The sequence below is a fragment of the Myotis lucifugus genome, unplaced genomic scaffold (genome assembly GCF_000147115.1).
Source record: "Myotis lucifugus unplaced genomic scaffold, Myoluc2.0 scaffold_90, whole genome shotgun sequence".
Taxonomy (NCBI): Eukaryota; Metazoa; Chordata; class Mammalia; order Chiroptera; family Vespertilionidae; genus Myotis; species Myotis lucifugus.
The window spans coordinates 4170212-4178860 of NW_005871138.1; the positions used below are offsets into that span (position 1 = coordinate 4170212).

The following is an 8649-nucleotide window of genomic DNA, read 5'->3' on the forward strand; positions in this document are numbered from 1 at the left end:
ATAGGTATTTATTATTATATCCCTTGTAGTCTTGTACATCCTATATAACAAAAAGCTTATATGCAAATGGTCATCACACCCTCATGCCATCACACTGTAATAGCTCAGACACTCCAACACTGGGGGGAAAGGAATGGGGGCCACCAGGCACAAATGAGAGAGGAATGGGGGCCACCCAGGCACAAATGAGAGAGGAATGGGGACCAGCCAGGTTGTGGCCTGGGAAAGGGACAAGTCACCCTTCCCGTGGTCCCGGGCACCAGTGGCTGCACCTGCGGCATGGGAGAGGGACAAGCTGCCCGCCCCGCGGTCCCAGGTGCCTGCGGCTTCGGCCTGGGTGAAGTCACCTGCCCACGGTCTCCTGCAGCTGCGGCCAGCCTGGGAGAAGCCGGCCCAGGTCCTGGGTGCCTGCAGCCAGCCAGAGGAGGGAAGCCCAGGTCCCGGGGACCTGCAACGGGCCGGAGAAGGGAATCCTGGGTCCCAGGTGCGGGGCAAGGCAGAGGAGGTTAGGGGCGATCAGGCAGGCAGGCAGAGGTGATTAGGGGCGATCAGACAGGCAGGCAGGCAGGTGAGCGGTTAGAAGCCAGTGGTTCCGGATTGCGAGAGGCAGTCAGACATTCCCCGAGGGGTCCCGGATTGGAGAGGGTGCAGGCCAGGCTGAGGGATGCCCCCTTCCCGTCCCCCGTGCATGAATTTTGTGCACCAGGCCTCTAGTGTTTAATATTTTCCATAATAAGAAGCTATCCTATATAATAAAGAGGTGATATGCAAATTGACCATCACACCCTCACACAAGATGGCCACCCCCATGTGGTCACAAGATGGCCAGCAGGGGAGGGCAACTGGGGGTGACCAGGCCGGCAGGGGAGCAGTTAGGTGTCAATTAGGCTGGCAGGGGAGTGGTTAGGGGGCAATCAGGCAGGCAAGCAGTTGGGAGCCAGCAGTCCCGGATTGTGAGAGGGATGTCTGACTGCCGGTTTAGGCCCGATTCCTGGAACATCCCCCAAGGGGTCCCAGATTGGAGAGGGTGCAGGCTGGGCTGAGGGACACCCCCCCTCCCCTCCCCCAGTGCACAAATTTTGTGCACTGGGCCTCTGGTATAAAAAGAAAACCTGGATTCAAACTCCAAGGTTTATTAAATGTAGGACCTGGGAAATCTCTGGAATCCTCTGATCTTCAATTTTTTCATCTGAAAATGGGAATGATAATCCCTACCTCATAGAATTGTTTTGAGGAATAAATGAGATCATAGATTGACATCATTTGGAAATCCAACTCTTAAAAACTGCATAACTCGTACAAATGTTAGCAAAACAGTTCTCTCTCTCTCTGAGGCACTCAGGAAGCAGAGAGAGGTTGTAGGTTTGTGGGCAGAGAAATGGTAATGAGCTGAATTCATCTGGATTCTTAAGAATTTTTGTTTTGTAATACCTACTTAATATGACACTGTTTACTTTGTATTGGCCCTTTACTCTCAAAAGGAAAGTGTCAAAGATATTTGCAATAAATTGAAGTTCTCTAACTTGAGTTGCTTATATTTCTTGTTTACTTTCATATTTCCCCTATTAAACATAGAAAGTAAACTTACAGGAGACTGTGCTGTTGAGATAAAACTGAACACAATTAGAAATCAATGTAATCTAAATTGGACTTTAAAATATTCCAGGTGCATTTAGAAGAATAGATATGTATCTTTCAGCACTAATGCTTCATCTCAAAATAAAAGGAAGTTGACAGAGGTTCAAGCCTAAGGGACACAAAGGGAAATTTGGCAAAATGTGGCTTTAGTTTGCAGAATGGGTTGGAGGGAGAGTCAGAGCGACTCTCTACAATACATTTCTGATTAAGTCATTTCCCTTCCATTCAATGGCTTCCCTCAGCTTTCAGGAAAAAGTCCAAGCTCCTGAACAAAGGCTCAGGTGACTCTCGGGCTTTCCACCCGCTCCAGGACTGATGGCCCCTTCCCACCATAGGAGGGAAGGATTCCTCCACCGCTCCTCTCCCCTACCGCTTAGTTGTCAAATCCTGTTGCTTCTCCTGAAATGTCTCTCAAATCTGCCCCCCCATCCCATTCCTGCTGCCACTGATCTAGGGCAGGCTTTTTTTTTTCTTCTTTTTTTTTTTCTTTATAACCTGTAGTCCTCCATCTGCCCAAACAGGGTAAATATATCCATACTGCTTTTTCTGATTATGAAAGCAATTCATGCTAATAAAAAAAAGAAAAATAATGCAGTAAGAATAAAAGTCTCCCCATGATCTCGTGACACAGACATAAAGAATTTATCTTTCTAGTACATTCGTGTTCATGGCAGCATTATCACAAAAGCCCAAATCAGGAAGCAACCCAAATGTCCAACTATGGAATGAATAAACAAAATGTGTATATACATACACTGTATATACAAAATGCTTTGGAATATTATTCATTCTTTTTTAATATTTTTATTTATTGATTTTAGGGAAAGAGAAACATCAATTTTGTTCCACTTACTTTTCATTGGTTGATTCCTGTATGTGCCCTGACTGGGGATTGAACCCACAACCTTGGTATATTGGGATGACAGGGAAATATTATTCATTCTTAAAAAGGAAGGAAATTCTGACACATGCTACTACATAGATGAACTGTGAAAACATTATGCTAAATGAAATAAGCCAATCACAAAAAGACAAATATCATATGATTCCACTTATATGAAGTATCTAGAGTAGTCAAGTTCATACAAACAGAAAACAGAATGGTGGTTGCCAGGGACTGGGTGGTGGGGGGGGGGGGTGGCGAGCAGGAATAGGAAGTTGTTGTTTAATGGGTATAAAGTTTCAGTTTCGCAAGATGAAAAAGTTCAGGAGATAGATTATACAACAATATGAATATAATTGCACAACAATGTATCTTTAACATTATTCAGTTGTACACTTAAAGATGGGTAAGATGACAAATTTTATGTTATGGGTATTTTACTATTAAAAATAAAATAATTTTTTTCTTTTTTTTTAATAAAATTTTTTTTGAAGAACTCATCTTTCCAAACTTGTTTTTCTATAAGTATGTATGTATACATCTAAAGAGTAAAAAATAGGAACATACTATAATCTGCTTTTCATACCTAGCCATATGATGTTAAACATCTTTCTCTTATATATACACTAGAGGCCCAATGCACGAAATTCGTGCAAGGGGCTCGGCCCTCGCAGCCATGGCTTTGTCCGGAAGGACGTCGGAAGGTTGTTAGGCTGGCTGGTCTAATTAGTATATTATGCTTTTATTATTATAGATAGTTCTGTTATAGGCACCTCTCACCGACACCAGAGAGGTGTTACCTGACAGGACAGCCCCCTGAGCCAGTGGGAAAGGGCTGCCCCCGACCTTGATCCTTGTTTTCTCATATAAATGAATTTATATTAGACTCTGACTGCATTGTGAAAACCCAATTTATTAAAGCATAAATCTTTATTGAAAAAAGCAAAAGCAAGCAAACCTATACACCTGGCTAATGAAGCGCAGACCAGCTCTCAGCTAATCTAAAGAGCAAGTTGGGTGGGGGTTTGAAGGGTTATCTAGCCTCCTGCCTGTGGGCTTCAGAATTCCTCTGCTGACTATTTTGGCACAGATTAATTCTCAAGGTCCCTTTTTTTACTTTGTTGTGGCCTTCCCAGAATTCATGAAAAGCACCTGGCAACTTTATCTTGCCAAGCCTTGAGCCTGCTGGCTTCTCTGCTTAGGGAGTAAAATGGCCCTATTTTTCCTTTCCCCTTTCTGCATTCACTCATTAGGGAGGTTTTATTAACCATTTGCTCTGTGTCCTTGGCTGGGGAAGATAATGGCTTGTTAGTTACAAGCTGACTGCAAACTGCCCACATTGTTTGGCCTTGTTTTAACTTTCCTGTCTCAGTTTCCCTATTCCTCTGGCCCTGGAATCCTGTAACAGTTCCCACTTCATTCTTTTTTAATGGCTAGTAGTACCCATTACATGACTGCACCATATTTTAACCAGTCTGTTTGCAGTTTTTTAATATCATTAAAACATCAGACAACATCTTTGCATATTTTCTCATTTTGTCTTATGACAAACATCTGTTTTTTTACATCCCTTTTGGATATCGCTATCCTGATTTTCCCAAGGGAAAAAAGTATCTCCTCTTCACCCAGACACCTGTCCTTCACCCTGCCTCCTTCCTCCAGCCAATTCTTGTTCTATTTGGCTAGCCTGGGCATATTTATTCTAATGTTTAACCCTGGTATTTATTTTTCATATTGCCACTGTATTTCTCCTACAATTACATTTTCGGACTATTATTGCTTGCATAATACAATTGTCTATCTTGTAGCTGCTTGTTTACTTAATCCTTTATCTAATTATTTTAACTTAATTCTGTTGAATTTTCTCATCAGATAATCATATCATAGACAGACAATCCTGTCATCTAGATAGTCATTAAGACTAAAAGCTCCAGCCCCAACCAGTTTGGCTCAGTGGGCAGAGTGTTGGCCTGCGAACTGAAGGGTCCCAGGTTCGATTCCAGTCAAGGGCATGTACCTTGGTTGTGGGCACATCCCCAGTAGGGGGTGTGCAGGAGGCAGCTGATCAATGTTTCTCTCTCTTCGATGTTTCTAACTCTCTATCCCTCTCCCTTCCTCTCTGTAAAAAAATCAATTAAATAAATAAATAAATAAATAAAAAGACTAAAAGCTCCGGGCTCAGGCAGACCTGGATTCAAATTCTATGTGACCTTGTGTAAGCAGTTTTCCTTGGTTTCTTCATTCATAAGCTGGGAAATATAAGGTGTTCTAGCAGCATTGTTGTAAAGGTCATATTAATTGAGACTAGTGCATGAAAAATACTTAACACAATATTAGTTCAATAAATGTCTGCTATCTGCCAATAATGAAAATATAGCTTTCCACATTTACACCTTTTATTTTTTTCTTGTTGCATGATACTGGTGGCACTCTTTTCAGCATTCACCTTGCTTCCCACTTCTCCAAAAATAGCAGAAGCCATTAGACTCTTTTTAAAGGATCTGTGCTGTGGATCTCATCCACTCTCACCTCAGGGAAGTTGTGCGACTGATTTTCCCCCTCATCTTCTGTATTTCCTCGGCCTCTCCCTAACTTCTCCTTGCCATCAGCATTTAAATCGGCTCAGGTCGCTCGTGTTTAAAAAGATTTCGCCTGTTTCCCCAATCGCTCCAGCCTTCTCTCTCTCCCCCCTCACAAACTCCTTTCAGCTGCCTACACTTTTGTCTTGACTTTCTCATATCCCACTCTCTCCTCATCCCACTGATAAATTACACTGAACCTTTGGAAGTTGCCACTCTTATAGATTCTGCCCCCACCATTTCACCAAACCTGCTCAATTAAGTTCCCAGTGACCTCTGTATTTATTTATGCAAAGGACACTTCAATGTTTAACTTACTTAATTTGAAATCCCCGCAAAGCTGAGAATGGAAGTTCGGCTTTCAGTGCTACACAATCCTAGGTTTCCTCCTACTTATCTGGCCATTTCTTCTTGGTGTTGTCTGAGTGAATGGTTCTTCCAAGAGTGTGCAATGCAGCGGCCCTACATGATCTGGGCCTCATACTTACTCTCTCTGATGGGTCTTTTCAAACACTGACTAAGTTCCAGTTGTACTAGACTGCATTCCTCTCCACGAATATACCTTTGAACGTGTTTGGGATACATGCCACGAGGGCAGGGACGTAATTCCTTACCACTACACAATGCCTGGCATGTAGTAGATGCTCAATAAATATTTTTTGAATCAAAGGAATGGCTGCCGTGTGAAAGACTGGAGAAGTGCTGACGCCAAAAGAGAACAAAACCCCTGATCTTTCTTAAACCATATCTTAATCAAATGCACACATCACACACTCATGACCCACACAACCGACTGCTCAAAATCCTTTGATAGCTCCCCAAGATAAAGTCCAAACTCCTCAAAACTTGCAAGGAGATACAAGGAAAGTCTTTCAGAAGGGGCACCTCTTATTTCTCAAACATTAGTTAGCCAGGCCATTTCCGCTTCTCGGAATCTGACTCTGAAACCCCTGCAAATTCCCAACAAGCCTGCCCTCTCTCCCCAGGGCTTTGCACACACTGCTTTCTCTGCCTAGAACAGTGATGGCGAACCTATGATACGTGTGTCAGAGGTGACAGGCGAACTCATTTTTTTGGTTGATTTTTCTTTGTTAAATGGCATTTAAATATATAAAATGAATATCAAAAATATAAATCTTTGTTTTACTATGGTTGCAAATATCAAAAAATTTCTATATTTGACACGGCACCAGAGTTAAGTTAGGGTTTTTCAAAATGCTGACCCGCCGAGCTCAAAAGGTTCGCCATCACTGGCCTAGAACACTCAGCAGCCTCATCTTCTGACCAATAAAAGCCATATTCGTGTCTCCTTTTGGGAGTCATGCCCTTTTGGAGTCTCTCTTTGACCACCCACCCCAACCTCATCTCTGGAAATCTGGGTTAACTGCCTTCTCTGCGCATTCATAGTCCCCTGTGTGTCCACAATCACAAGGGGAATCACAACAAATGCTTATTTGCGCCGTAAAACTGTGTCGTTCCCTGGAGGCGAGATGCCTCGCTCACTTTTCTCCCCGTGCCATCAGCCCAGGCCCCGGCGCACAGAAACAGGCTCAGTGTTTCAGTGCAGGAACACCTCGGAGACACCGCGGCTCGGGTTCGAGACCCCAGCAACAGAGCAAGTATCGCAACAGAGCCAGTCCTAACCTTTTTGCTGCCGGGGGCCTTGCTTTTTAATTTGTAAAAAAGCGCAACACCTGTGGAGCGCAAGGAAGCCAAGCTCAATTAAACGGGGTTTGCCTGTGGTCGTAGTAACAAAAGCCCCCGAGTATTGAGGACTTCCCCGCAAGGGTTTTCAGTATAAATCTACTTTGTAATCTTACGAGACAGGTGCTATCATTACCCCCCATTTCGCAGATAGGAAAACTGACACACAAAGAAGTCAGTCCTCTTTGGCTCCAGGAGAGTCCCACAGACAGGCATTTTCTGCAGTTCTGAGTTATGCCCGGCCCGCAAATAAAAAGGGCTTTCTGTTTTCAAAGAAACTTTCGGATCAGGCCAACCAATGGCTCCAAAAACATAAGGAACCACCCAAAGCGCGCTCCAAACCCGCGCCGGGCGGGGTTAAAGGGCACGAGGGGGCGCCGCTCCGGCGGCTGAAGGGATAAAGGTCCGGTCCCAGCCTCCTTCCCGGGGGTCCCCCGCCGCCCAGCCCCCCGCCCGCGGCGGAGTCGACACCCGGGCGGCGTGTTTGGCCGCCACTGCCATTCGGCCCCAGCTCACCTGCCGTCCCGCCGCCTCGCCGAGCCGGGCCGTCAGCTCGCAGCGCCTCCCCCGGGCTGCTGGGCGCCCGCAGCGCGCAGCGGAGCCCGTTGCCTTGGCGACCGGAGCTACTTACCCCCGCGGCTCGCGCTACGGCGGCTCGGAGGGGACCAGGGGGCTTCGCGGTCCTTCCGCGGCCACGAGTGGGGACAGCGGGTGGGCGTCGGGCCCAGAGCAGCGAGGGTCCAGCGTGGGGTCCGTCTTGCTGGGATTTGGCCCCGAGGGAAGAGACTGGAAAGGAATGCTGGGGGGAGGGGGCAGCGAGGCCGGGGGAGGACTGGAGCCTGACCTGCCTGTGCCTCAGTTTCTCTCCCTGTAACCTGCGATGCAGGCCATCAGGGAAGAGGGCTGGCCGCAGGTGGAAGCTTCTCGCACTGGGAATATTTAAAGACAGGAAACCTGACTTGGGCGGGGTGGCAGGTGCCTTTTTTTTTTTTTTTAATCTCCGAAGCGGTGCTGTGGCAAATAATAAGCCTGTTTCTTTGGGCTCAAGGTGAGAATTAGTTAACCACATTTAATTTCAATACTGGAAAGAATTTAATCTGTGACCAGCAATTGTACTTCTTGGAATTAGCATGCAGATACACTGGAGCACGAATCCAAAGGATAATCATGCTCCATTGTTTGTAAAAGTATCAAGACCAGTCTTAAGGTCCATGAGTAGGGGATTGAGTAAATAAATTATGGTGCATCCATAAAACAGCTTACTATAGCAAGAGAGAGACCCAGGAAGATAAAGATGTAGATACAATTTAGATGTAGACCTGTGAAAAGGGGTGATGGATCATACATATATAATGCTGGCATATGCACATATGAACTGTGGAAAGAGATCTGGGAGTGCGGGGGGTGGTTAAGATAATGCATTTTCACTGTATGTTCTTTTAAAAAATATATTTTATTGATTTTAGAGAGGAAGGGAGAGGGAGAGAGAGATAGAAATATCAATGCTGAGAGAGAATCATTGATTGGCTGCCTCCTGCAGGCTCCCTACTGGGGATGGAGCCAGGCATGTGCCCTTGACTGGGATCGAACTTGGGACCCCTTCACTCCGCAGACTGACACTCTATCCACTGAGCCAAGCCAGCTAGGGCTTTAATGTAGTATTTTCAAAAACCAAGTACATGTATTACCTTTTCAAACAATATATAGGAATGTAGGAGATCCGAATATGCCACCCCCAAAATATGCCACTTTCTAAGGATTATTTTGAGCTGAAGGCAATTGAGAAATAGACACAGACTCTGCCCTCACCCAATAAATTTCCCTTATTAAGTCCCCCCCCACCCC

At 45.3% G+C, this 8649-nt stretch overlaps 1 protein-coding gene across 1 annotated transcript in view; it reads right to left on the bottom strand.

Moving 5' to 3' along the window:
* PKIG (cAMP-dependent protein kinase inhibitor gamma) overlaps positions 1 to 7501 on the bottom strand; it is a 64619-nt gene extending 57118 nt beyond the window's left edge. The window contains exon 1 of the mRNA XM_006091417.2: positions 7321 to 7501. The gene's annotated coding sequence lies outside the window, so the exon portion shown is untranslated. The remainder of the gene's footprint in view (positions 1 to 7320) is intronic.
* Between the last annotated feature and the right edge of the window lie 1148 nt (positions 7502 to 8649).